Source organism: Garra rufa, chromosome 1 (assembly GCF_049309525.1).
Source record: "Garra rufa chromosome 1, GarRuf1.0, whole genome shotgun sequence".
In the NCBI taxonomy this organism is placed as follows: Eukaryota; Metazoa; Chordata; class Actinopteri; order Cypriniformes; family Cyprinidae; genus Garra; species Garra rufa.
Window position 1 is genome coordinate 93,078,115 of NC_133361.1, and position 25,665 is coordinate 93,103,779.

Consider the following 25,665-nt stretch of genomic DNA (forward strand, 5'->3'; position numbering starts at 1 on the left):
ATTCTATTGTCTTTTGTTGGGGATGGGTTAGAGATGAGAGTTGTTGAGACCCGCCCAGTATTGCAGTACATGGGTCTGGAGAGATGTCACAATTGTGTATTGTAGTTAGGCATTTAAAGATATCTGTCCAAAATGAGTGTAGTTTGGGGCAAAACCAAAAAAGGTGCCCTAGGGTGCCTTCGGAGATTTTGCATTTTGTGCAGATCGGAGAGACAGAGGGGTAGAAAGAATGCAGTTTGGTACAGGAGTAATGGAGTCTGTGAAGTACTTTGAATTGTATAAGTTGGTGTCTAGAGTTTATAGAGCAGCCATGGATAGCAGTGAGGCAGTTTTCCCAGTCATCATCATTGATTACAACACCAAGATCTACCTCCCAGGCTTCCTTTAAATGTTGCGTAGAGGCAGAGTTGTGGGCTGCAAAAAAATTAACAAAGCAAGAGACCAATTTTCTAGAGCCGTGGGCCCGCTTAATAATAGTATAAAAGTCAGAGGGGGTATGAAAGGATTCAAAGTTTCTTATGTTAGTACGGATGTAATTTCTAATCTGGAGAAAACGGAAGAGATGTGAAGGAGGAAGTGTGTATTTTGCCTGTAGCTGTGCGAAGCTGGCAAAAGTGTTGTCAACATACAGGTCTGCTATGGTGACAAGGCCTTTAGTTTTCCAGAGCAAAAAGGTATTGTCGGTAAGTGAGGGGGGGAAGTTGTGATTATAGCAGATTGGCGCGTACACTGAGGTGTCTGGAAAGTTAAAATTCTTCTTTATTTGCCGCCAAATCTTCAAAGAACTGGAAACCATGAAGTTGTTACCTATGACAGATTTAGGGGAGATGGTTGGTGTGAAGAGAAGGGCAGGAAGCGAGGTTTTGGGGAGATCCTGTTCAATCGCAAGCCATGCAGGGGTAGAATCAGTGACTATATATGGGTACGCACCTTGCCAGTACATCAGCGCTCTAGTATTCGCGGCCCAGTAATAATGTTGGAAATTAGGCAGACTGAGGCCTCCTGCGGATTTAGGCTTGGTCAGATGTTTTTTGGAGATGCGGTGTGTTTTGAAACCCCATACAAAGGCAAGAATAATGGAGTCCAACAGTTTAAAAAATGACATGGGTATAAAAATGGGTAAAGTTTGGAAGAGGTAAAGAAACCTGGGGAGTGCCATCATTTTTATCGCATTCACACGTCCTATCATAGACAATGGTAACAGTCTCCAGTTTTCAATGTTAGATTTAAGTTTTTCTATCATGCTCAAAAAGTTCAGTTTGAAAATCTGTTTGGGATTTTTGGGGACAGCCACTCCTAGATAATTAATTTTGTCAGTGACGACGCGGAAGGGCAAATTATTAATAAAGTTTGGGTCCAGTACTCCTTTTAGAGGCATAAATTCACTCTTATCCCAGTTTATGGTGTATCCAGATAGTTTGCCAAATTTATTTATAAGATTTAATACGTGAGGTAGGGATTCTTCGGGGCGGGAAAGAAACAAGACCACGTCATCTGCGTAAAGCGAGATACGGTGGTCAACTTTACCAAGAATTAATGGAGCAATGGAGGGATGATTTCTTACAGCGATAGCGAAAGGCTCCATTGCAATCGCAAAAAGCAGCGGGCTCAGAGGGCAGCCCTGACGACAGGAGCGCTGTAAAGGGAAAGTGGGCGATTTGTTATAGTTGGTGATGACTGAAGCAGATGGACAGGCATAAAGCATTTCAACCCAGGAAGCAAAGTTGTCGCCCAGCTCAAATTCCTTTATTACAGCTAGGATGTACTTCCATTCCACTTGGTCGAAAGCTTTCCTTGCGTCAAGGGCTAGAATGGAAATTTTGGAATCTTTGTCGTATCTGGAGTACATCACATTCATCAGTCGCCTGACATTAAAAAAGGAAAATCTTCCTGGAATAAATCCAGTTTGGTCATGATGGATTATGCTTGTTATGCATTTATTAAGTCTATTGGCAAGTATTTTGGTAAACACCTTGAGGTCACATCCGAGGAGGGCAATGGGACGATATGAGGCTGGGTCGGTCTTTTCTTTGTCTTTTTTCAATAACAGAGAGATGTTGGCTGAATATAGAGAGTCGGGGAGTCTACCGGTAGCAATAGAGTGGTTGAACATTCTTAGCATTAAAGGGGTGATTTTGTCCAGATATGCTTTGTAAAATTCAATGTTGAACCCGTCCGGGCCAGCGGCCTTCCCGTTGGGGAAAGAACGTATTGCTCCCGCCACTTCCTCCGGCGTTATGTTTGCATTTAGCTCCACTTGGTCGGAAGGGTTCAATTTAGGAAGATGAAGGGCTTGGAGAAATTCAGAAATTAGTGTCGGATCTGCAGTGGTCTTTGATGTATAAAGGTCTTCGTAGAATTTGCGAAAACATTCATTAATTTCTTTAGGGTCAGTGGAGATGGCGCCTGATTTGGTTCTAATTTTATGAATCGCTCTGCTAGCCTGGATGTTCCTGAGCTGACGGGCTAGAAGTTTGTCTGGCTTGTCAGCCAGTTCAAAGTGTTTTTGTCTCACTTTTAATAGCATTGTGCTCACCTGATTAGAAAGAATAGTGTTATACTTAAATTTAAGTTGCAATATTTCATTCAGCTTAGAGGGTGAGAGAGACGCTCTGTAGTCTTTTTCAAGGGTAGACAGCCGTGCTGTAACTTCTAACAGTTCCTTTTGTCTGTCTTTTTTCACTTTGGTCTCATAGGCTATAATATGGCCGCGCATTACAGCTTTAAAAGCTTCCCAGAGGGTGGAGTCAGAGACATCTTGGGTGTCATTGTGGGACAGGTAGTCTGTGATCCAGTTGGCTGTTTGCTGGCGAAAGTGTGAGTCGTTGAGTAATAATGGGTTAAAACGCCAGTCAAATGTAGGTTTTGCACAGCCAAAGTCTATACTGAGCTCAACTGGGCTGTGATCGGAAATTAGGATATTGTGGTATTTGGTAGAAATTATATCAGTAGTCAATTTGGCATCTGTTAGAAAATAGTCAATTCGTGAGTATGATTTGTGCACGTGAGAAAAGAAAGAAAAGTCTCTGTCGGTAGGATGATGTAACCTCCAGATATCGACAAGGTTCATAGATCCAATTAGATTGTTCAGAGTGATGGTGGAATTAGAAGGAACAGTTGAGCGAGTGGAAAGCTTATCAGTGAAACAGTCTAATACCGCATTAAAATCTCCCCCAGCGATGAGGTGGGTAGTGGAAAGGTCTGGGATAAGGTTGAAAACTTTCCTAAAAAAAGCCGGATCATCAAAGTTGGGTGCATATATATTTAAAAAAGTCATGTGGCGTGACAGAATGTGGCCTGTTACAATTAGATAGCGCCCATTTGGGTCGGAGATGGTTGAAATATGCTGAAATGGGATGTTCCGACGAAATAAAATCGCCACACCTCTAGCCTTAGAAGAAAATGTAGACTGATAAATTTGTGATATCCAATTGCATTTTAGCCTCCATTGCTCCATATGCTTTATATGCGTTTCTTGCAGAAGGATAATATCTCCATGTAGGGACTTCAAATGGGAGAATACCTTGCCTCTCTTTAAATTGGTCCTCAAACCTCTGACATTCCAGCTTAACAATGTTAACCTGCCGCCTGTTGGCGGAATAAGGGAACAACTAGCAGCCATGAAAAAACATAATCAAAATACTGTGGTGTGCTGGCGGTGATAAAAACGCTGGCAATGAGTACAAGAGCAGGTGAAAGAAATAAGGAAAGGAAGAAAAAAAAAAAAAAGGAGAAAAAAAACAAAAAAAAAACAACAACAGTTGAAATATACATTAAACCCTCCCCCCATCTACTTCCCCAAACGAAGCAGAACATCAATACCCTCATAAACAGTGGGAAGCAGCTTAACCCTACAAGGAAATGTCTGTATAGACTAACTTTGTAGGTCCGTGAAGCAAACATGTCGTAACGTTACCCCAAAGGTGGCCTCGCCGACTAACCCGATCCATCCTCCTATAACAGTGACATTTGCTTATACGGGTAGAGTCGAGCAGCGATCAACATGAAGGTGTGGAAAAAATAGGACAGCAAGCGGGCGAATAGCATCAACGAAGGATCAGCAAGGAGATGCGACCCGCAGCGGGTCAGGCTCGTTAGGGAGCCGTGGTTGCAGGTGTAACAAACCTGACTATGAATGCTTCGGCGTCAGCAGGGTTTTGAAATATTTTCCGTTCAGAACCGAAGGTGAAGACCAGGCGCGCCGGGAAGAGGAGACCATGTCTGATTCCAGCCTCTCGCAATTTCTTCTTTAATCCATCATAAGCTCGGCGTTGCTCCGATATCTCCAGTGGGAAGTCAGGATATATGCTGATCCGGGCTCCGTTGAAAGACAGGGGAGACTGCAGGCGTGCAAGTTTGAGGATTTTCTCCTTCTCAGAGAAGTGGTGGATTTTGGCGATCATGGTGCGGGGTCGTGTTGATGAGAGTTGTGCGCCTATCCGGTGTGCGCGATCCACCCTGAGGCCGCTGGGGAAGCTGTCGGACCCGAGGAGCCGCGGCAGAAACTCGGCCGTAAACTGCGTCGGGTTCCCTTTCTCGATATTTTCGGGTAAGCCGGTGATTTTAATGTTTGAGCGTCTTGAGCGGCTCTCGAGGTCAATCAGCTTATGCTTCGTGGCTTTGTTGGCATCCATCAGCTCCTGGCAGCGCTGTTCCAAGGCTGAGATGCGGGTCTCATGATCGGTAGCCGACCCTTCTAGGTCGGCGATACGCGTTGCATGGTCAGCCAGGGAGGTCTGGAGAAGGTGTAACTTTGAGTCAAGGGTGTTGAATCTGGTGGTCATGTCGTCCTTCATCTCTCCGATAGCCGCCAGGATGCTAGCTAGCGTGGGTTGTTGATTTGGGGCCGCGTTGGTTGTGGTGGTAGCTTCTGTAGCTAGCTCAGTGCGGATGTTAGCTTCGTTGCCCTCTTCAGCGGTGAAAGTAGCTTCGCTGTCCTTTTTGGTGGGTACTTTTGGGTTAATAGTTTTCCCCCTATGTTGAGATCTGCTGGAACTGCTCATAGTTAAACTAATGCGATGCAAATGTTAATTTTAAACATAATTTTAGCGAGGATGTTCAGGAGGCTCACAAGGAAGCGTCTGATCCATGCGGTGCTCACTAGCGCCCCCAGCCGAGCTCGTGCTTTACCAAAAAACGGACGGCGAATGGCGACATAGAGGCGCCTGTCTTGTAAACAGGAGATCCTGGGTTCGAATCCCAGCGGTGCCTTTCCACCGGTGGCTGTCTCTGGCGTCGCTGTTGAATGGGGACCCCGGCGACGCTCTTTTTTTGAACCGTGCAAAGACCTGAGGACCTGTCTTTCTGCCCACACAGCGTGCCACTCGGTTGAGCTGGACGAGCACAAATCTTTAGGAAAAGCCCTCAGTGGCCCAGCCTGGCATACCGACCGGCTCTGTGGCGCAATGGATAGCGCATTGGAATTCTAGACTGCCAGATGTGGCCATTCAAAGGTTGTGGGTTCGAGTCCCACCAGAGTCGTGCTTTTTGGCATTTTGTTAAGCCCGTACTGCGCAGTGTTGCTCTCGGACAGCAGAAACCATTTTGAGGCCTCCTGTTCTCAGCGTACATTGATTTAAAAAAAAAAATGTCAATCATATTTAAAAGGTAGCAAAACATGCCCAAGATCCAATTCAGTGAGGTATGGCAATCACTGTCTTGCATCAAGTGAAGGCAGCAGGACGTTCGAAGTGTTGATCCATGAATCCTCTAAGCCGCCCTCCCCTCGCCTAGCATGCGGGTTGGCGCCGTGGCTTAGTTGGTTAAAGCGCCTGTCTAGTAAACAGGAGATCCTGGGTTCAAATCCCAGCGGTCCCTTGGGCGAGGTTCCAGCCCAGCAAGCGCAAGCTTTTCCGAAAGCGACCAGCAAGCAGGGGCAGCGAGTGGTTAATTTTGCTAACCGACCCCGACTCAGTCGTCGGCAAACGCCTTAAAGCTGTCCAGTGCCCAGTCAGCCAACCCCTGGCCTCTTCTCTGGAAGCCTGGATCGTCTGAGTCGCCTTCCCGTAGGGCGAACGTGCTTCCAGGCTAGCCTAGTAAACAGGAGATCCTGCGTTTCGAATCCCAGCGATGCCTTTGGTTGCGCACCACAATACAGCCGAGCTCGTGCTTTACCAAAAAACGGACGGCGAATGGCGACATAGAGGCGCTTGTGGACTGCGGGAGGTTTCTCTTGCAACACTACCCTCTCACCTGCTTTTGGAGGATAGCATCGCAGGCTAACGGATCCCACCGAGGAGGCGCCGTGGCTTAGCTGGTCAAAGCGCCTATCTTGTAAACAGGAGATCCTGGGTTCGAATTCCAGCGGTGCCTTTCCACCGGTGGCTGTCTCTGGCCTCGCGTTTGAATGGGGACCCCGGCGACGCTCTGTTTTTGAACCGTGCAAAGACCTGAGGACCTGTCTTTGTGCCCACACAGCGTGCCACTCGGTTGAGCTGGACGGGCACAAATCTTTAAGAAAAGCCCTCAGTGGCCCAGCCTGGCATAAACCATTTTGAGGCCTCCTGTTCTCAGCGTACATTGATTTAAAAAAAAAAATGTCAATCATATTTAAAAGGTAGCAAAACATGCCCAAGATCCAATTCAGTGAGGTATGGCAATCACTGTCTTGCATCAAGTGAAGGCAGCAGGACGTTTGAAGTGTTGATTCATGAATCCTCTAAGCCACCCTCCCCTCGCCTAGCATGCGGGGTGGCGCCGTGGCTTAGTTGGTTAAAGCGCCTGTCTAGTAAACAGGAGATCCTGGGTTCGAATCCCAGCGGTGCCTTTGGTTGCGTGCCACAATACAGCCGAGCTCGTGCTTTACCAAAAAACGGACGGCGACCGGGGACACAGAGGAGCTTATGGACCTTCGGGAGGTTTCTCTTGCAACACTACCCTCTCACCTGCTTTTGGAGGATAGCATCCCAGGCTATCGAGTCTCACCAAGGAGGCGCCGTGGCTTAGTTGGTTAAAGCTCCTCTGTAGTACACAGGAGATCCTAGGTTCGAATCCCAACGGTGCCTGGGGTGGCGCTCCAGTCCAGTAAGCGTGCCTCCACTGTGCACAGACCTGAGGACCTGTCTTTCTGTGCACGCAACAGGATGTTTGAAGTGTTGATTCATGCATCCTCTAAGTCACTGCCAGATGAGGTCATTCAATGGTTTTGGGTTCAAGTCTCACCAGAGTCATGGCTTTCTGGTAGCTCTCATACTGTGGAGTTTTGCCCTCAGGCAGTAGAAATTTGTAGACATTTTCTTTTAGCATCCGCCTCTGGATGTTTTAACCCTCTGAGTCACTCTCCCGATAACCCTGCTTGTGGTTTGGCGCTGTGGCTTAGTTGGTTAACGCACCTGTCTCGTAAACAGGAGATCCTGGTTTCAAATCCCAGCGGTGCCTTGGGTGGGGTTCCAGCCTAGCAAGCGCAAGCTTTTCCGAAAGCGAACCGCAAGCAGGGGCAGCGAGTGGTTAATTTTGCTAACCGACCCCGACTCAGTTGTCGGCAAACGCCTTAAAGCTGTCCAGCGCCCAGTCAGCCAACCCCTGGCCTCTTCTCTGGAAGCCTGGATCGTCTGAGTCGCCTTCCCATAGGGCGAACGTGCTTCCAGGCTAGCCTAGTAAACAGGAGATCCTGCGTTTCGAATCCCAGCGATGCCTTTGGTTGCGCACCACAATACAGCCGAGCTCGTGCTTTTTTTTTTTTTTAATTACTTTATTTATAGATTTTCAAATAGTAAACAACAGGAACATAAACATGAGTGTAAAAGTATAGAAATAACTCCCAGCCCACCCACCCTAAGGAAAAGAAGAAAAAAAAAAAAAATTAAAATCAAATAGTATAAGATTAATAGCAATAGCAATAATAAACAGTGCCAGCCACAAAATAAATGTCTCTAGGACATTGTTGACAGATAAGACAGGAAAGGTTGCCACATTTGGTCAAAGGATGATGAGGTTAAGGAGATACTATGTCGTATCCTCTCCAGATGCAATAAGCTGGTTACTTCAGCTAGCCAGGTCTTAAAAGAAGGTACGTCCTTGCTTTTCCAGAGGGATAAAATGTTCCTTTTTGCGATGACCATGCAGAATTCTATTGTCTTTTGTTGGGGATGGGTTAGAGATGAGAGTTGTTGAGACCCGCCCAGTATTGCAGTACATGGGTCTGGAGAGATGTCACAATTGTGTATTGTAGTTAGGCATTTAAAGATATCTGTCCAAAATGAGTGTAGTTTGGGGCAAAACCAAAAAAGGTGCCCTAGGGTGCCTTCGGAGATTTTGCATTTTGTGCAGATCGGAGAGACAGAGGGGTAGAAAGAATGCAGTTTGGTACAGGAGTAATGGAGTCTGTGAAGTACTTTGAATTGTATAAGTTGGTGTCTAGAGTTTATAGAGCAGCCATGGATAGCAGTGAGGCAGTTTTCCCAGTCATCATCATTGATTACAACACCAAGATCTACCTCCCAGGCTTCCTTTAAATGTTGCGTAGAGGCAGAGTTGTGGGCTGCAAAAAAATTAACAAAGCAAGAGACCAATTTTCTAGAGCCGGGGGCCCGCTTAATAATAGTATAAAAGTCAGAGGGGGTATGAAAGGATTCAAAGTTTCTTATGTTAGAACGGATGTAATTTCTAATCTGGAGAAAACGGAAGAGATGTGAAGGAGGAAGTGTGTATTTTGCCTGTAGCTGTGCGAAGCTGGCAAAAGTGTTGTCAACATACAGGTCTGCTATGGTGACAAGGCCTTTAGTTTTCCAGAGCAAAAAGGTATTGTCGGTAAGTGAGGGGGGGAAGTTGTGATTATAGCAGATTGGCGCGTACACTGAGGTGTCTGGAAAGTTAAAATTCTTCTTTATTTGCCGCCAAATCTTCAAAGAACTGGAAACCATGAAGTTGTTACCTATGACAGATTTAGGGGAGATGGTTGGTGTGAAGAGAAGGGCAGGAAGCGAGGTTTTGGGGAGATCCTGTTCAATCGCAAGCCATGCAGGGGTAGAATCAGTGACTATATATGGGTACGCACCTTGCCAGTACATCAGCGCTCTAGTATTCGCGGCCCAGTAATAATGTTGGAAATTAGGCAGACTGAGGCCTCCTGCGGATTTAGGCTTGGTCAGATGTTTTTTGGAGATGCGGTGTGTTTTGAAACCCCATACAAAGGCAAGAATAATGGAGTCCAACAGTTTAAAAAATGACATGGGTATAAAAATGGGTAAAGTTTGGAAGAGGTAAAGAAACCTGGGGAGTGCCATCATTTTTATCGCATTCACACGTCCTATCATAGACAATGGTAACAGTCTCCAGTTTTCAATGTTAGATTTAAGTTTTTCTATCATGCTCAAAAAGTTCAGTTTGAAAATCTGTTTGGGATTTTTGGGGACAGCCACTCCTAGATAATTAATTTTGTCAGTGACGACGCGGAAGGGCAAATTATTAATAAAGTTTGGGTCCAGTACTCCTTTTAGAGGCATAAATTCACTCTTATCCCAGTTTATGGTGTATCCAGATAGTTTGCCAAATTTATTTATAAGATTTAATACGTGAGGTAGGGATTCTTCGGGGCGGGAAAGAAACAAGACCACGTCATCTGCGTAAAGCGAGATACGGTGGTCAACTTTACCAAGAATTAATGGAGCAATGGAGGGATGATTTCTTACAGCGATAGCGAAAGGCTCCATTGCAATCGCAAAAAGCAGCGGGCTCAGAGGGCAGCCCTGACGACAGGAGCGCTGTAAAGGGAAAGTGGGCGATTTGTTATAGTTGGTGATGACTGAAGCAGATGGACAGGCATAAAGCATTTCAACCCAGGAAGCAAAGTTGTCGCCCAGCTCAAATTCCTTTATTACAGCTAGGATGTACTTCCATTCCACTTGGTCGAAAGCTTTCCTTGCGTCAAGGGCTAGAATGGAAATTTTGGAATCTTTGTCGTATCTGGAGTACATCACATTCATCAGTCGCCTGACATTAAAAAAGGAAAATCTTCCTGGAATAAATCCAGTTTGGTCATGATGGATTATGCTTGTTCTGCATTTATTAAGTCTATTGGCAAGTATTTTGGTAAACACCTTGAGGTCACATCTGAGGAGGGCAATGGGACGATATGAGGCTGGGTCGGTCTTTTCTTTGTCTTTTTTCAATAACAGAGAGATGTTGGCTGAATATAGAGAGTCGGGGAGTCTACCGGTAGCAATAGAGTGGTTGAACATTCTTAGCATTAAAGGGGTGATTTTGTCCAGATATGCTTTGTAAAATTCAATGTTGAACCCGTCCGGGCCAGCGGCCTTCCCGTTGGGGAAAGAACGTATTGCTCCCGCCACTTCCTCCGGCGTTATGTTTGCATTTAGCTCCACTTGGTCGGAAGGGTTCAATTTAGGAAGATGAAGGGCTTGGAGAAATTCAGAAATTAGTGTCGGATCTGCAGTGGTCTTTGATGTATAAAGGTCTTCGTAGAATTTGCGAAAACATTCATTAATTTCTTTAGGGTCAGTGGAGATGGCGCCTGATTTGGTTCTAATTTTATGAATCGCTCTGCTAGCCTGGATGTTCCTGAGCTGACGGGCTAGAAGTTTGTCTGGCTTGTCAGCCAGTTCAAAGTGTTTTTGTCTCACTTTTAATAGCATTGTGCTCACCTGATTAGAAAGAATAGTGTTATACTTAAATTTAAGTTGCAATATTTCATTCAGCTTAGAGGGTGAGAGAGACGCTCTGTAGTCTTTTTCAAGGGTAGACAGCCGTGCTGTAACTTCTAACAGTTCCTTTTGTCTGTCTTTTTTCACTTTGGTCTCATAGGCTATAATATGGCCGCGCATTACAGCTTTAAAAGCTTCCCAGAGGGTGGAGTCAGAGACATCTTGGGTGTCATTGTGGGACAGGTAGTCTGTGATCCAGTTGGCTGTTTGCTGGCGAAAGTGTGAGTCGTTGAGTAATAATGGGTTAAAACGCCAGTCAAATGTAGGTTTTGCACAGCCAAAGTCTATACTGAGCTCAACTGGGCTGTGATCGGAAATTAGGATATTGTGGTATTTGGTAGAAATTATATCAGTAGTCAATTTGGCATCTGTTAGAAAATAGTCAATTCGTGAGTATGATTTGTGCACGTGAGAAAAGAAAGAAAAGTCTCTGTCGGTAGGATGATGTAACCTCCAGATATCGACAAGGTTCATAGATCCAATTAGATTGTTCAGAGTGATGGTGGAATTAGAAGGAACAGTTGAGCGAGTGGAAAGCTTATCAGTGAAACAGTCTAATACCGCATTAAAATCTCCCCCAGCGATGAGGTGGGTAGTGGAAAGGTCTGGGATAAGGTTGAAAACTTTCCTAAAAAAAGCCGGATCATCAAAGTTGGGTGCATATATATTTAAAAAAGTCATGTGGCGTGACAGAATGTGGCCTGTTACAATTAGATAGCGCCCATTTGGGTCGGAGATGGTTGAAATATGCTGAAATGGGATGTTCCGACGAAATAAAATCGCCACACCTCTAGCCTTAGAAGAAAATGTAGACTGATAAATTTGTGATATCCAATTGCATTTTAGCCTCCATTGCTCCATATGCTTTATATGCGTTTCTTGCAGAAGGATAATATCTCCATGTAGGGACTTCAAATGGGAGAATACCTTGCCTCTCTTTAAATTGGTCCTCAAACCTCTGACATTCCAGCTTAACAATGTTAACCTGCCGCCTGTTGGCGGAATAAGGGAACAACTAGCAGCCATGAAAAAACATAATCAAAATACTGTGGTGTGCTGGCGGTGATAAAAACGCTGGCAATGAGTACAAGAGCAGGTGAAAGAAATAAGGAAAGGAAGAGAAAAAAAAAAAAGGAGAAAAAAAACAAAAAAAAAACAACAACAGTTGAAATATACATTAAACCCTCCCCCCATCTACTTCCCCAAACGAAGCAGAACATCAATACCCTCATAAACAGTGGGAAGCAGCTTAACCCTACAAGGAAATGTCTGTATAGACTAACTTTGTAGGTCCGTGAAGCAAACATGTCGTAACGTTACCCCAAAGGTGGCCTCGCCGACTAACCCGATCCATCCTCCTATAACAGTGACATTTGCTTATACGGGTAGAGTCGAGCAGCGATCAACATGAAGGTGTGGAAAAAATAGGACAGCAAGCGGGCGAATAGCATCAACGAAGGATCAGCAAGGAGATGCGACCCGCAGCGGGTCAGGCTCGTTAGGGAGCCGTGGTTGCAGGTGTAACAAACCTGACTATGAATGCTTCGGCGTCAGCAGGGTTTTGAAATATTTTCCGTTCAGAACCGAAGGTGAAGACCAGGCGCGCCGGGAAGAGGAGACCATGTCTGATTCCAGCCTCTCGCAATTTCTTCTTTAATCCATCATAAGCTCGGCGTTGCTCCGATATCTCCAGTGGGAAGTCAGGATATATGCTGATCCGGGCTCCGTTGAAAGACAGGGGAGACTGCAGGCGTGCAAGTTTGAGGATTTTCTCCTTCTCAGAGAAGTGGTGGATTTTGGCGATCATGGTGCGGGGTCGTGTTGATGAGAGTTGTGCGCCTATCCGGTGTGCGCGATCCACCCTGAGGCCGCTGGGGAAGCTGTCGGACCCGAGGAGCCGCGGCAGAAACTCGGCCGTAAACTGCGTCGGGTTCCCTTTCTCGATATTTTCGGGTAAGCCGGTGATTTTAATGTTTGAGCGTCTTGAGCGGCTCTCGAGGTCAATCAGCTTATGCTTCGTGGCTTTGTTGGCATCCATCAGCTCCTGGCAGCGCTGTTCCAAGGCTGAGATGCGGGTCTCATGATCGGTAGCCGACCCTTCTAGGTCGGCGATACGCGTTGCATGGTCAGCCAGGGAGGTCTGGAGAAGGTGTAACTTTGAGTCAAGGGTGTTGAATCTGGTGGTCATGTCGTCCTTCATCTCTCCGATAGCCGCCAGGATGCTAGCTAGCGTGGGTTGTTGATTTGGGGCCGCGTTGGTTGTGGTGGTAGCTTCTGTAGCTAGCTCAGTGCGGATGTTAGCTTCGTTGCCCTCTTCAGCGGTGAAAGTAGCTTCGCTGTCCTTTTTGGTGGGTACTTTTGGGTTAATAGTTTTCCCCCTATGTTGAGATCTGCTGGAACTGCTCATAGTTAAACTAATGCGATGCAAATGTTAATTTTAAACATAATTTTAGCGAGGATGTTCAGGAGGCTCACAAGGAAGCGTCTGATCCATGCGGTGCTCACTAGCGCCCCCAGCCGAGCTCGTGCTTTACCAAAAAACGGACGGCGAATGGCGACATAGAGGCGCCTGTCTTGTAAACAGGAGATCCTGGGTTCGAATCCCAGCGGTGCCTTTCCACCGGTGGCTGTCTCTGGCGTCGCTGTTGAATGGGGACCCCGGCGACGCTCTTTTTTTGAACCGTGCAAAGACCTGAGGACCTGTCTTTCTGCCCACACAGCGTGCCACTCGGTTGAGCTGGACGAGCACAAATCTTTAGGAAAAGCCCTCAGTGGCCCAGCCTGGCATACCGACCAGCTCTGTGGCGCAATGGATAGCGCATTGGAATTCTAGACTGCCAGATGTGGCCATTCAAAGGTTGTGGGTTCGAGTCCCACCAGAGTCGTGCTTTTTGGCATTTTGTTAAGCCCGTACTGCGCAGTGTTGCTCTCGGACAGCAGAAACCATTTTGAGGCCTCCTGTTCTCAGCGTACATTGATTTAAAAAAAAAAATGTCAATCATATTTAAAAGGTAGCAAAACATGCCCAAGATCCAATTCAGTGAGGTATGGCAATCACTGTCTTGCATCAAGTGAAGGCAGCAGGACGTTCGAAGTGTTGATCCATGAATCCTCTAAGCCGCCCTCCCCTCGCCTAGCATGCGGGGTGGCGCCGTGGCTTAGTTGGTTAAAGCGCCTGTCTAGTAAACAGGAGATCCTGGGTTCAAATCCCAGCGGTGCCTTGGGCGGGGTTCCAGCCCAGCAAGCGCAAGCTTTTCCGAAAGCGACCCGCAAGCAGGGGCAGCGAGTGGTTAATTTTGCTAACCGACCCCGACTCAGTTGTCGGCAAACGCCTTAAAGCTGTCCAGCGCCCAGTCAGCCAACCCCTGGCCTCTTCTCTGGAAGCCTGGATCGTCTGAGTCGCCTTCCCGTAGGGCGAACGTGCTTCCAGGCTAGCCTAGTAAACAGGAGATCCTGCGTTTCGAATCCCAGCGATGCCTTTGGTTGCGCACCACAATACAGCCGAGCTCGTGCTTTACCAAAAAACGGACGGCGAATGGCGACATAGAGGAGCTTGTGGACCGCGGGAGGTTTCTCTTGCAACACTACCCTCTCACCTGCTTTTGGAGGATAGCATCGCAGGCTAACGGGTCCCACCGAGGAGGCGCCGTGGCTTAGCTGGTCAAAGCGCCTGTCTTGTAAACAGGAGATCCTTGGTTCGAATCCCAGCGGTGCCTTTCCACCGGTGGCTGTCTCTGGCCTCGCTGTTGAATGGGGACCCCGGCGACGTTCTGTTTTTGAATCGTGCAAAGACCTGAGGATCTGTCTTTCTGCCCACACAGCGTGCCACTTGGTTGAGCTGGACGGGCACAAATCTTTAAGAAAAGCCCTCAGTGGCCCAGCCTGGCATACCGACGGGCTCTGTGGCGCAATGGATAGCGCATTGGACTTCTAGACTGCCAGATGAGGCCATTCAAAGGTTGTGGGTTCGAGTCCCACCAGAGTCGTGCTTTTTGGCATTTTGTTAAGCCCGTACTGCGCAGTGTTGCTCTCGGACAGCAGAAACCATTTTGAGGCCTCCTGTTCTCAGCGTACATTGATTTAAAAAAAAAATGTCAATCATATTTAAAAGGTAGCAAAACATGCCCAGGATCCAATTCAGTGAGGTATGGCAATCACTGTCTTGCATCAAGTGAAGGCAGCAGGACGTTCGAAGTGTTGATTCATGAATCCTCTAAGCCACCCTCCCCTCGCCTAGCATGCGGTGTGGCGCCATGGCTTAGTTGGTTAAAGCGCCTGTCTAGTAAACAGGAGATCCTGGGTTCAAATCCCAGCGGTGCCTTGGGCGGGGTTCCAGCCCAGCAAGCGCAAGCTTTTCCGAAAGCGACCCGCAAGCAGGGGCAGCGAGTGGTTAATTTTGCTAACCGACCCCGACTCAGTTGTCGGCAAACGCCTTAAAGCTGTCCAGCGCCCAGTCAGCCAACCCCTGGCCTCTTCTCTGGAAGCCTGGATCGTCTGAGTCGCCTTCCCGTAGGGCGAACGTGCTTCCAGGCTAGCCTAGTAAACAGGAGATCCTGCGTTTCGAATCCCAGCGATGCCTTTGGTTGCGCACCACAATACAGCCGAGCTCGTGCTTTACCAAAAAACGGACGGCGAATGGCGACATAGAGGAGCTTGTGGACCGCGGGAGGTTTCTCTTGCAACACTACCCTCTCACCTGCTTTTGGAGGATAGCATCCCAGGCTATCGAGTCTCACCGAGGAGGCGCTGTGGCTTAGTTGGTTAAAGCTCCTCTGTAGTACACAGGAGATCCTAGGTTCGAATCCCAACGGTGCCTGGGGTGGCGCTCCAGTCCAGTAAGCGTGCCTCCGCTGTGCACAGAGCTGAGGACCTGTCTTTCTGTGCAGCAACAGGATGTTTGAAGTGTTGATTCATGCATCCTCTAAATCACTGCCAGATGAGGTCATTCAATGGTTTTGGGTTCAAGTCTCACCAGAGTCGTGGCTTTCTGGTAGCTCTCATACTGTGGAGTTTTGCCCTCAGGCAGTAGAAATTTGTAGACATTTTCTTTTAGCATCCGCCTCTGGATGTTTTAACCCTCTGAGTCACTGTCCCGATAACCCTGCTTGTGGTTTGGCGCCGTGGCTTAGTTGGTTAAAGCACCTGTCTCGTAAACAGGAGATCCTGGGTTCAAATCCCAGCGGTGCCTTGGGCGGGGTTCCAGCCCAGCAAGCGCAATTCTTTCCGAAAGCGACCCGCAAGCAGGGGCAGCGAGTGGTTAATTTTGCTAACCGACCCCGACTCAGTTGTCGGCAAACGCCTTAACCCTCAAAGACCGAGACAGCCGCCGGCGGCTAAAAATAACTATTGGTCTTAAATGTTTAATAACTTTTGAACCGCTAATCCAATTTGAATGCTTTAAAAAGTCTCGTAAAGTACAGAGTCTGCTCTTTTCGGTGATATCGCATTTGTCTCATTTGGATATTCAGAGGCTCCGCTGTAAGCGTGATTACGTCATCACATTTCCTCAGCACTAATTGGTCAGATGAAATCAACACGTTTTGGTCCTCTGAGCCAAACAGGAACGATTGTTGATGCTTAGTCCCACCCCTGTGCCCCGATTGGTTCAAACTGTCATCTATTCAACCAATAAACATAGGTTTTGGTCTTTTGAACCACCGATTAGTATGTTTCTTTGCAGATCTGAACAGACGCAAAGTGAAAGCAAAGTGCGTCTTGCGTGCATGAAAACAAACGCAAAATAACACATTTGCATGACAGCATTCTTTGAAAATGTACAGAAATACTCACGACAGAGCCCTTTGACATAAAACAAACCAAAAACAAGGATGAAACAACAGTAGATATCGGATAAAGCACTGGAATGTGGGTTTTCGGTCACTAGGCGATGTCCCGGTAAAATAGATTCTGACGCAGACTACAGCCAGCAGATCCATCTATTTGGTTGTTATATTATGTAACTAATTATTATATAGTTTTTAAAGATTATTTGTACTATTTTTTCGGTTGCACTCTGTATATTTCTCTCTCATTTTGTGTGTAGTTTGTGAATAATTTGGATTGTTTATTTATTTTTTTGTTGCACAAGACAGTTTGTGCATTTTTTCTTGTGCTACTTTCTACACTATTTGTGTTTATTGTTCATCTTTTGGATTAAGAATATATTTATGAAATAGTAAATTATTTTTTACTGTGTTTTGCTATTATTTAACACTGTTTCTGCAATGACTTTACTCCTGAAACGTTTTTGGACAGATCTATATTGTCAATAAACGAAATGGGCCTGTTTTTCACTGAAAAGCACCTAAATAATATTGTAATAATTGGCTATAACTTGTTTGGGGAATGTTATATATAGACAAAATTTTATTTGGAAGTGTAAAACACCTAAATACAAATTTTTAAAGAAAAAAATCTAAACTTCAGGAGTTTTTGTTTGAGTACACAGTAAAAAACACCCAATTGTTGGTAGCGTTTTTTCCTAAAATTCTGGAAATTCACTCATTTTTAGAGAAAACAAAAGGAAATTTGTAATTTTAAATTAGCTAGACATAAAGTTCAAGTTCTTATGTTTATAATGATATATGACAATTGATGCTGACTGCTAGAATAGGTCTGAAAAAACAAAGAAATATACAGGTGCCTCAGGTGACCCAAAAATGTTCTAGGTCTTTAAGGGTTAAAGCTGTCCAGCGCCCAGTCAGCCAACCCCTGGCCTCTTCTCTGGAAGCCTGGATCGTCTGAGTCGCCTTCCCGTAGGGCGAACGTGCTTCCAGGCTAGCCTAGTAAACAGGAGATCCTGCGTTTCGAATCCCAGCGATGCCTTTGGTTGCGCACCACAATACAGCCGAGCTCGTGCTTTACCAAAAAACGGACGGCGAATGGCGACACAGAGGAGCTTGTGGACCGCGGGAGGTTTCTCTTGCAACACTACCCTCTCACCTGCTTTTGGAGGATAGCATCGCAGGCTAACGGGTCCCACCGAGGAGGCGCCGTGGCTTAGCTGGTCAAAGCGCCTGTCTTGTAAACAGGAGATCCTGGGTTAGAATCCCAGCGGTGCCTTTCCACCGGTGGCTGTCTCTGGCCTCGCTGTTGAATGGGGACCCCGGCGACGCTCTGTTTTTGAACCGTGCAAAGACCTGAGGACCTGTCTTTCTGCCCACACAGCGTGCCACTCGGTTGAGCTGGACGGGCACAAATCTTTAAGAAAAGCCCTCAGTGGCCCAGCCTGGCATACCGACGGGCTCTGTGGCGCAATGGATAGCGCATTGGACTTCTAGACTGCCAGATGAGGCCATTCAAAGGTTGTGGGTTCGAGTCCCACCAGAGTCGTGCTTTTTGGCATTTTGTTAAGCCCGTACTGCGCAGTGTTGCTCTCGGACAGCAGAAACCATTTTGAGGCCTCCTGTTCTCAGCGTACATTGATTTAAAAAAAAAAATGTCAATCATATTTAAAAGGTAGCAAAACATGCCCAAGATCCAATTCAGTGATGTATGGCAATCACTGTCTTGCATCAAGTGAAGGCAGCAGGACGTTCGAAGTGTTGAGTCATGAATCCTCTAAGCCGCCCTCCCCTCGGCTAGCATGCGGGTTGGCGCCGTGGCTTAGTTGGTTAAAGCGCCTGTCTAGTAAACAGGAGATCCTGGGTTCAAATCCCAGCGGTCCCTTGGGCGAGGTTCCAGCCCAGCAAGCGCAAGCTTTTCCGAAAGCGACCAGCAAGCAGGGGCAGCGAGTGGTTAATTTTGCTAACCGACCCCGACTCAGTCGTCGGCAAACGCCTTAAAGCTGTCCAGTGCCCAGTCAGCCAACCCCTGGCCTCTTCTCTGGAAGCCTGGATCGTCTGAGTCGCCTTCCCGTAGGGCGAACGTGCTTCCAGGCTAGCCTAGTAAACAGGAGATCCTGCGTTTCGAATCCCAGCGATGCCTTTGGTTGCGCACCACAATACAGCCGAGCTCGTGCTTTACCAAAAAACGGACGGCGAATGGCGACATAGAGGCGCTTGTGGACTGCGGGAGGTTTCTCTTGCAACACTACCCTCTCACCTGCTTTTGGAGGATAGCATCGCAGGCTAACGGATCCCACCGAGGAGGCGCCGTGGCTTAGCTGGTCAAAGCGCCTATCTTGTAAACAGGAGATCCTGGGTTCGAATTCCAGCGGTGCCTTTCCACCGGTGGCTGTCTCTGGCCTCGCGTTTGAATGGGGACCCCGGCGACGCTCTGTTTTTGAACCGTGCAAAGACCTGAGGACCTGTCTTTGTGCCCACACAGCGTGCCACTCGGTTGAGCTGGACGGGCACAAATCTTTAAGAAAAGCCCTCAGTGGCCCAGCCTGGCATAAACCATTTTGAGGCCTCCTGTTCTCAGCGTACATTGATTTAAAAAAAAAAATGTCAATCATATTTAAAAGGTAGCAAAACATGCCCAAGATCCAATTCAGTGAGGTATGGCAATCACTGTCTTGCATCAAGTGAAGGCAGCAGGACGTTTGAAGTGTTGATTCATGAATCCTCTAAGCCACCCTCCCCTCGCCTAGCATGCGGGGTGGCGCCGTGGCTTAGTTGGTTAAAGCGCCTGTCTAGTAAACAGGAGATCCTGGGTTCGAATCCCAGCGGTGCCTTTGGTTGCGTGCCACAATACAGCCGAGCTCGTGCTTTACCAAAAAACGGACGGCGACCGGGGACACAGAGGAGCTTATGGACCTTCGGGAGGTTTCTCTTGCAACACTACCCTCTCACCTGCTTTTGGAGGATAGCATCCCAGGCTATCGAGTCTCACCAAGGAGGCGCCGTGGCTTAGTTGGTTAAAGCTCCTCTGTAGTACACAGGAGATCCTAGGTTCGAATCCCAACGGTGCCTGGGGTGGCGCTCCAGTCCAGTAAGCGTGCCTCCACTGTGCACAGACCTGAGGACCTGTCTTTCTGTGCACGCAACAGGATGTTTGAAGTGTTGATTCATGCATCCTCTAAGTCACTGCCAGATGAGGTCATTCAATGGTTTTGGGTTCAAGTCTCACCAGAGTCATGGCTTTCTGGTAGCTCTCATACTGTGGAGTTTTGCCCTCAGGCAGTAGAAATTTGTAGACATTTTCTTTTAGCATCCGCCTCTGGATGTTTTAACCCTCTGAGTCACTCTCCCGATAACCCTGCTTGTGGTTTGGCGCTGTGGCTTAGTTGGTTAACGCACCTGTCTCGTAAACAGGAGATCCTGGGTTCAAATCCCAGCGGTGCCTTGGGTGGGGTTCCAGCCTAGCAAGCGCAAGCTTTTCCGAAAGCGAACCGCAAGCAGGGGCAGCGAGTGGTTAATTTTGCTAACCGACCCCGACTCAGTTGTCGGCAAATGCCTTAAAGCTGTCCAGCGCCCAGTCAGCCAACCCCTGGCCTCTTCTCTGGAAGCCTGGATCGTCTGAGTCGCCTTCCCATAGGGCGAACGTGCTTCCAGGCTAGCCTAGTAAACAGGAGATCCTGCGTTTCGAATCCCAGCGATGCCTTTGGTTGCGCACCACAATACAGCCGAGCTCGTGCTTTTTTTTTTTTTTAATTACTTTATTTATAGATTTTCAAATAGTAAACAACAGGAACATAAACATGAGTGTAAAAGTATAGAAATAACTCCCAGCCCACCCACCCTAAGGAAAAGAAGAAAAAAAAAAAATTAAAATCAAATAGTATAAGATTAATAGCAATAGCAATAATAAACAGTGCCAGCCACAAAATAAATGTCTCTAGGACATTGTTGACAGATAAGACAGGAAAGGTTGCCACATTTGGTCAAAGGATGATGAGGTTAAGGAGATACTATGTCGTATCCTCTCCAGATGCAATAAGCTGGTTACTTCAGCTAGCCAGGTCTTAAAAGAAGGTACGTCCTTGCTTTTCCAGAGGGATAAAATGTTCCTTTTTGCGATGACCATGCAGAATTCTATTGTCTTTTGTTGGGGATGGGTTAGAGATGAGAGTTGTTGAGACCCGCCCAGTATTGCAGTACATGGGTCTGGAGAGATGTCACAATTGTGTATTGTAGTTAGGCATTTAAAGATATCTGTCCAAAATGAGTGTAGTTTGGGGCAAAACCAAAAAAGGTGCCCTAGGGTGCCTTCGGAGATTTTGCATTTTGTGCAGATCGGAGAGACAGAGGGGTAGAAAGAATGCAGTTTGGTACAGGAGTAATGGAGTCTGTGAAGTACTTTGAATTGTATAAGTTGGTGTCTAGAGTTTATAGAGCAGCCATGGATAGCAGTGAGGCAGTTTTCCCAGTCATCATCATTGATTACAACACCAAGATCTACCTCCCAGGCTTCCTTTAAATGTTGCGTAGAGGCAGAGTTGTGGGCTGCAAAAAAATTAACAAAGCAAGAGACCAATTTTCTAGAGCCGGGGGCCCGCTTAATAATAGTATAAAAGTCAGAGGGGGTATGAAAGGATTCAAAGTTTCTTATGTTAGTACGGATGTAATTTCTAATCTGGAGAAAACGGAAGAGATGTGAAGGAGGAAGTGTGTATTTTGCCTGTAGCTGTGCGAAGCTGGCAAAAGTGTTGTCAACATACAGGTCTGCTATGGTGACAAGGCCTTTAGTTTTCCAGAGCAAAAAGGTATTGTCGGTAAGTGAGGGGGGGAAGTTGTGATTATAGCAGATTGGCGCGTACACTGAGGTGTCTGGAAAGTTAAAATTCTTCTTTATTTGCCGCCAAATCTTCAAAGAACTGGAAACCATGAAGTTGTTACCTATGACAGATTTAGGGGAGATGGTTGGTGTGAAGAGAAGGGCAGGAAGCGAGGTTTTGGGGAGATCCTGTTCAATCGCAAGCCATGCAGGGGTAGAATCAGTGACTATATATGGGTACGCACCTTGCCAGTACATCAGCGCTCTAGTATTCGCGGCCCAGTAATAATGTTGGAAATTAGGCAGACTGAGGCCTCCTGCGGATTTAGGCTTGGTCAGATGTTTTTTGGAGATGCGGTGTGTTTTGAAACCCCATACAAAGGCAAGAATAATGGAGTCCAACAGTTTAAAAAATGACATGGGTATAAAAATGGGTAAAGTTTGGAAGAGGTAAAGAAACCTGGGGAGTGCCATCATTTTTATCGCATTCACACGTCCTATCATAGACAATGGTAACAGTCTCCAGTTTTCAATGTTAGATTTAAGTTTTTCTATCATGCTCAAAAAGTTCAGTTTGAAAATCTGTTTGGGATTTTTGGGGACAGCCACTCCTAGATAATTAATTTTGTCAGTGACGACGCGGAAGGGCAAATTATTAATAAAGTTTGGGTCCAGTACTCCTTTTAGAGGCATAAATTCACTCTTATCCCAGTTTATGGTGTATCCAGATAGTTTGCCAAATTTATTTATAAGATTTAATACGTGAGGTAGGGATTCTTCGGGGCGGGAAAGAAACAAGACCACGTCATCTGCGTAAAGCGAGATACGGTGGTCAACTTTACCAAGAATTAATGGAGCAATGGAGGGATGATTTCTTACAGCGATAGCGAAAGGCTCCATTGCAATCGCAAAAAGCAGCGGGCTCAGAGGGCAGCCCTGACGACAGGAGCGCTGTAAAGGGAAAGTGGGCGATTTGTTATAGTTGGTGATGACTGAAGCAGATGGACAGGCATAAAGCATTTCAACCCAGGAAGCAAAGTTGTCGCCCAGCTCAAATTCCTTTATTACAGCTAGGATGTACTTCCATTCCACTTGGTCGAAAGCTTTCCTTGCGTCAAGGGCTAGAATGGAAATTTTGGAATCTTTGTCGTATCTGGAGTACATCACATTCATCAGTCGCCTGACATTAAAAAAGGAAAATCTTCCTGGAATAAATCCAGTTTGGTCATGATGGATTATGCTTGTTATGCATTTATTAAGTCTATTGGCAAGTATTTTGGTAAACACCTTGAGGTCACATCCGAGGAGGGCAATGGGACGATATGAGGCTGGGTCGGTCTTTTCTTTGTCTTTTTTCAATAACAGAGAGATGTTGGCTGAATATAGAGAGTCGGGGAGTCTACCGGTAGCAATAGAGTGGTTGAACATTCTTAGCATTAAAGGGGTGATTTTGTCCAGATATGCTTTGTAAAATTCAATGTTGAACCCGTCCGGGCCAGCGGCCTTCCCGTTGGGGAAAGAACGTATTGCTCCCGCCACTTCCTCCGGCGTTATGTTTGCATTTAGCTCCACTTGGTCGGAAGGGTTCAATTTAGGAAGATGAAGGGCTTGGAGAAATTCAGAAATTAGTGTCGGATCTGCAGTGGTCTTTGATGTATAAAGGTCTTCGTAGAATTTGCGAAAACATTCATTAATTTCTTTAGGGTCAGTGGAGATGGCGCCTGATTTGGTTCTAATTTTATGAATCGCTCTGCTAGCCTGGATGTTCCTGAGCTGACGGGCTAGAAGTTTGTCTGGCTTGTCAGCCAGTTCAAAGTGTTTTTGTCTCACTTTTAATAGCATTGTGCTCACCTGATTAGAAAGAATAGTGTTATACTTAAATTTAAGTTGCAATATTTCATTCAGCTTAGAGGGTGAGAGAGACGCTCTGTAGTCTTTTTCAAGGGTAGACAGCCGTGCTGTAACTTCTAACAGTTCCTTTTGTCTGTCTTTTTTCACTTTGGTCTCATAGGCTATAATATGGCCGCGCATTACAGCTTTAAAAGCTTCCCAGAGGGTGGAGTCAGAGACATCTTGGGTGTCATTGTGGGACAGGTAGTCTGTGATCCAGTTGGCTGTTTGCTGGCGAAAGTGTGAGTCGTTGAGTAATAATGGGTTAAAACGCCAGTCAAATGTAGGTTTTGCACAGCCAAAGTCTATACTGAGCTCAACTGGGCTGTGATCGGAAATTAGGATATTGTGGTATTTGGTAGAAATTATATCAGTAGTCAATTTGGCATCTGTTAGAAAATAGTCAATTCGTGAGTATGATTTGTGCACGTGAGAAAAGAAAGAAAAGTCTCTGTCGGTAGGATGATGTAACCTCCAGATATCGACAAGGTTCATAGATCCAATTAGATTGTTCAGAGTGATGGTGGAATTAGAAGGAACAGTTGAGCGAGTGGAAAGCTTATCAGTGAAACAGTCTAATACCGCATTAAAATCTCCCCCAGCGATGAGGTGGGTAGTGGAAAGGTCTGGGATAAGGTTGAAAACTTTCCTAAAAAAAGCCGGATCATCAAAGTTGGGTGCATATATATTTAAAAAAGTCATGTGGCGTGACAGAATGTGGCCTGTTACAATTAGATAGCGCCCATTTGGGTCGGAGATGGTTGAAATATGCTGAAATGGGATGTTCCGACGAAATAAAATCGCCACACCTCTAGCCTTAGAAGAAAATGTAGACTGATAAATTTGTGATATCCAATTGCATTTTAGCCTCCATTGCTCCATATGCTTTATATGCGTTTCTTGCAGAAGGATAATATCTCCATGTAGGGACTTCAAATGGGAGAATACCTTGCCTCTCTTTAAATTGGTCCTCAAACCTCTGACATTCCAGCTTAACAATGTTAACCTGCCGCCTGTTGGCGGAATAAGGGAACAACTAGCAGCCATGAAAAAACATAATCAAAATACTGTGGTGTGCTGGCGGTGATAAAAACGCTGGCAATGAGTACAAGAGCAGGTGAAAGAAATAAGGAAAGGAAGAGAAAAAAAAAAAGGAGAAAAAAAAAAAAAAAAAAACAACAACAGTTGAAATATACATTAAACCCTCCCCCCATCTACTTCCCCAAACGAAGCAGAACATCAATACCCTCATAAACAGTGGGAAGCAGCTTGACCCTACAAGGAAATGTCTGTATAGACTAACTTTGTAGGTCCGTGAAGCAAACATGTCGTAACGTTACCCCAAAGGTGGCCTCGCCGACTAACCCGATCCATCCTCCTATAACAGTGACATTTGCTTATACGGGTAGAGTCGAGCAGCGATCAACATGAAGGTGTGGAAAAAATAGGACAGCAAGCGGGCGAATAGCATCAACGAAGGATCAGCAAGGAGATGCGACCCGCAGCGGGTCAGGCTCGTTAGGGAGCCGTGGTTGCAGGTGTAACAAACCTGACTATGAATGCTTCGGCGTCAGCAGGGTTTTGAAATATTTTCCGTTCAGAACCGAAGGTGAAGACCAGGCGCGCCGGGAAGAGGAGACCATGTCTGATTCCAGCCTCTCGCAATTTCTTCTTTAATCCATCATAAGCTCGGCGTTGCTCCGATATCTCCAGTGGGAAGTCAGGATATATGCTGATCCGGGCTCCGTTGAAAGACAGGGGAGACTGCAGGCGTGCAAGTTTGAGGATTTTCTCCTTCTCAGAGAAGTGGTGGATTTTGGCGATCATGGTGCGGGGTCGTGTTGATGAGAGTTGTGCGCCTATCCGGTGTGCGCGATCCACCCTGAGGCCGCTGGGGAAGCTGTCGGACCCGAGGAGCCGCGGCAGAAACTCGGCCGTAAACTGCGTCGGGTTCCCTTTCTCGATATTTTCGGGTAAGCCGGTGATTTTAATGTTTGAGCGTCTTGAGCGGCTCTCGAGGTCAATCAGCTTATGCTTCGTGGCTTTGTTGGCATCCATCAGCTCCTGGCAGCGCTGTTCCAAGGCTGAGATGCGGGTCTCATGATCGGTAGCCGACCCTTCTAGGTCGGCGATACGCGTTGCATGGTCAGCCAGGGAGGTCTGGAGAAGGTGTAACTTTGAGTCAAGGGTGTTGAATCTGGTGGTCATGTCGTCCTTCATCTCTCCGATAGCCGCCAGGATGCTAGCTAGCGTGGGTTGTTGATTTGGGGCCGCGTTGGTTGTGGTGGTAGCTTCTGTAGCTAGCTCAGTGCGGATGTTAGCTTCGTTGCCCTCTTCAGCGGTGAAAGTAGCTTCGCTGTCCTTTTTGGTGGGTACTTTTGGGTTAATAGTTTTCCCCCTATGTTGAGATCTGCTGGAACTGCTCATAGTTAAACTAATGCGATGCAAATGTTAATTTTAAACATAATTTTAGCGAGGATGTTCAGGAGGCTCACAAGGAAGCGTCTGATCCATG

The 25,665-nt window shown here is 46.6% G+C and overlaps 17 non-coding genes across 17 annotated transcripts; all 17 read left to right on the forward strand.

Annotated features, from left to right (window-relative positions):
• The first annotated feature begins 5,391 nt into the window (after window positions 1-5,391).
• trnar-ucu (transfer RNA arginine (anticodon UCU)) lies at window positions 5,392-5,481 on the forward strand. Its single transcript is given in 2 exon segments — window positions 5,392-5,428; window positions 5,446-5,481. It is a non-coding gene; the product is annotated as a tRNA-Arg (tRNA).
• Window positions 5,482-5,743: 262 nt separating this feature from the next.
• trnat-agu (transfer RNA threonine (anticodon AGU)) lies at window positions 5,744-5,817 on the forward strand. Its single transcript has one exon. It is a non-coding gene; the product is annotated as a tRNA-Thr (tRNA).
• Window positions 5,818-6,238: 421 nt separating this feature from the next.
• On the forward strand, window positions 6,239-6,312 carry trnat-ugu (transfer RNA threonine (anticodon UGU)). The gene has a single exon. It is a non-coding gene; the product is annotated as a tRNA-Thr (tRNA).
• A 380-nt stretch (window positions 6,313-6,692) lies between these two features.
• On the forward strand, window positions 6,693-6,766 carry trnat-agu (transfer RNA threonine (anticodon AGU)). Its single transcript has one exon. It is a non-coding gene; the product is annotated as a tRNA-Thr (tRNA).
• A 537-nt stretch (window positions 6,767-7,303) lies between these two features.
• On the forward strand, window positions 7,304-7,377 carry trnat-cgu (transfer RNA threonine (anticodon CGU)). The gene has a single exon. It is a non-coding gene; the product is annotated as a tRNA-Thr (tRNA).
• Window positions 7,378-13,456: 6,079 nt separating this feature from the next.
• Window positions 13,457-13,546, forward strand: trnar-ucu (transfer RNA arginine (anticodon UCU)). The gene is given in 2 exon segments: window positions 13,457-13,493; window positions 13,511-13,546. It is a non-coding gene; the product is annotated as a tRNA-Arg (tRNA).
• A 262-nt stretch (window positions 13,547-13,808) lies between these two features.
• trnat-agu (transfer RNA threonine (anticodon AGU)) lies at window positions 13,809-13,882 on the forward strand. Its single transcript has one exon. It is a non-coding gene; the product is annotated as a tRNA-Thr (tRNA).
• A 421-nt stretch (window positions 13,883-14,303) lies between these two features.
• Window positions 14,304-14,377, forward strand: trnat-ugu (transfer RNA threonine (anticodon UGU)). The gene has a single exon. It is a non-coding gene; the product is annotated as a tRNA-Thr (tRNA).
• Window positions 14,378-14,557: 180 nt separating this feature from the next.
• trnar-ucu (transfer RNA arginine (anticodon UCU)) lies at window positions 14,558-14,647 on the forward strand. The gene is given in 2 exon segments: window positions 14,558-14,594; window positions 14,612-14,647. It is a non-coding gene; the product is annotated as a tRNA-Arg (tRNA).
• A 261-nt stretch (window positions 14,648-14,908) lies between these two features.
• On the forward strand, window positions 14,909-14,982 carry trnat-agu (transfer RNA threonine (anticodon AGU)). The gene has a single exon. It is a non-coding gene; the product is annotated as a tRNA-Thr (tRNA).
• Window positions 14,983-15,775: 793 nt separating this feature from the next.
• trnat-cgu (transfer RNA threonine (anticodon CGU)) lies at window positions 15,776-15,849 on the forward strand. Its single transcript has one exon. It is a non-coding gene; the product is annotated as a tRNA-Thr (tRNA).
• A 1,800-nt stretch (window positions 15,850-17,649) lies between these two features.
• Window positions 17,650-17,723, forward strand: trnat-ugu (transfer RNA threonine (anticodon UGU)). Its single transcript has one exon. It is a non-coding gene; the product is annotated as a tRNA-Thr (tRNA).
• Window positions 17,724-17,903: 180 nt separating this feature from the next.
• On the forward strand, window positions 17,904-17,993 carry trnar-ucu (transfer RNA arginine (anticodon UCU)). The gene is given in 2 exon segments: window positions 17,904-17,940; window positions 17,958-17,993. It is a non-coding gene; the product is annotated as a tRNA-Arg (tRNA).
• Window positions 17,994-18,255: 262 nt separating this feature from the next.
• trnat-agu (transfer RNA threonine (anticodon AGU)) lies at window positions 18,256-18,329 on the forward strand. Its single transcript has one exon. It is a non-coding gene; the product is annotated as a tRNA-Thr (tRNA).
• A 421-nt stretch (window positions 18,330-18,750) lies between these two features.
• On the forward strand, window positions 18,751-18,824 carry trnat-ugu (transfer RNA threonine (anticodon UGU)). Its single transcript has one exon. It is a non-coding gene; the product is annotated as a tRNA-Thr (tRNA).
• Window positions 18,825-19,204: 380 nt separating this feature from the next.
• trnat-agu (transfer RNA threonine (anticodon AGU)) lies at window positions 19,205-19,278 on the forward strand. Its single transcript has one exon. It is a non-coding gene; the product is annotated as a tRNA-Thr (tRNA).
• A 537-nt stretch (window positions 19,279-19,815) lies between these two features.
• On the forward strand, window positions 19,816-19,889 carry trnat-cgu (transfer RNA threonine (anticodon CGU)). Its single transcript has one exon. It is a non-coding gene; the product is annotated as a tRNA-Thr (tRNA).
• Window positions 19,890-25,665: the final 5,776 nt, after the last annotated feature.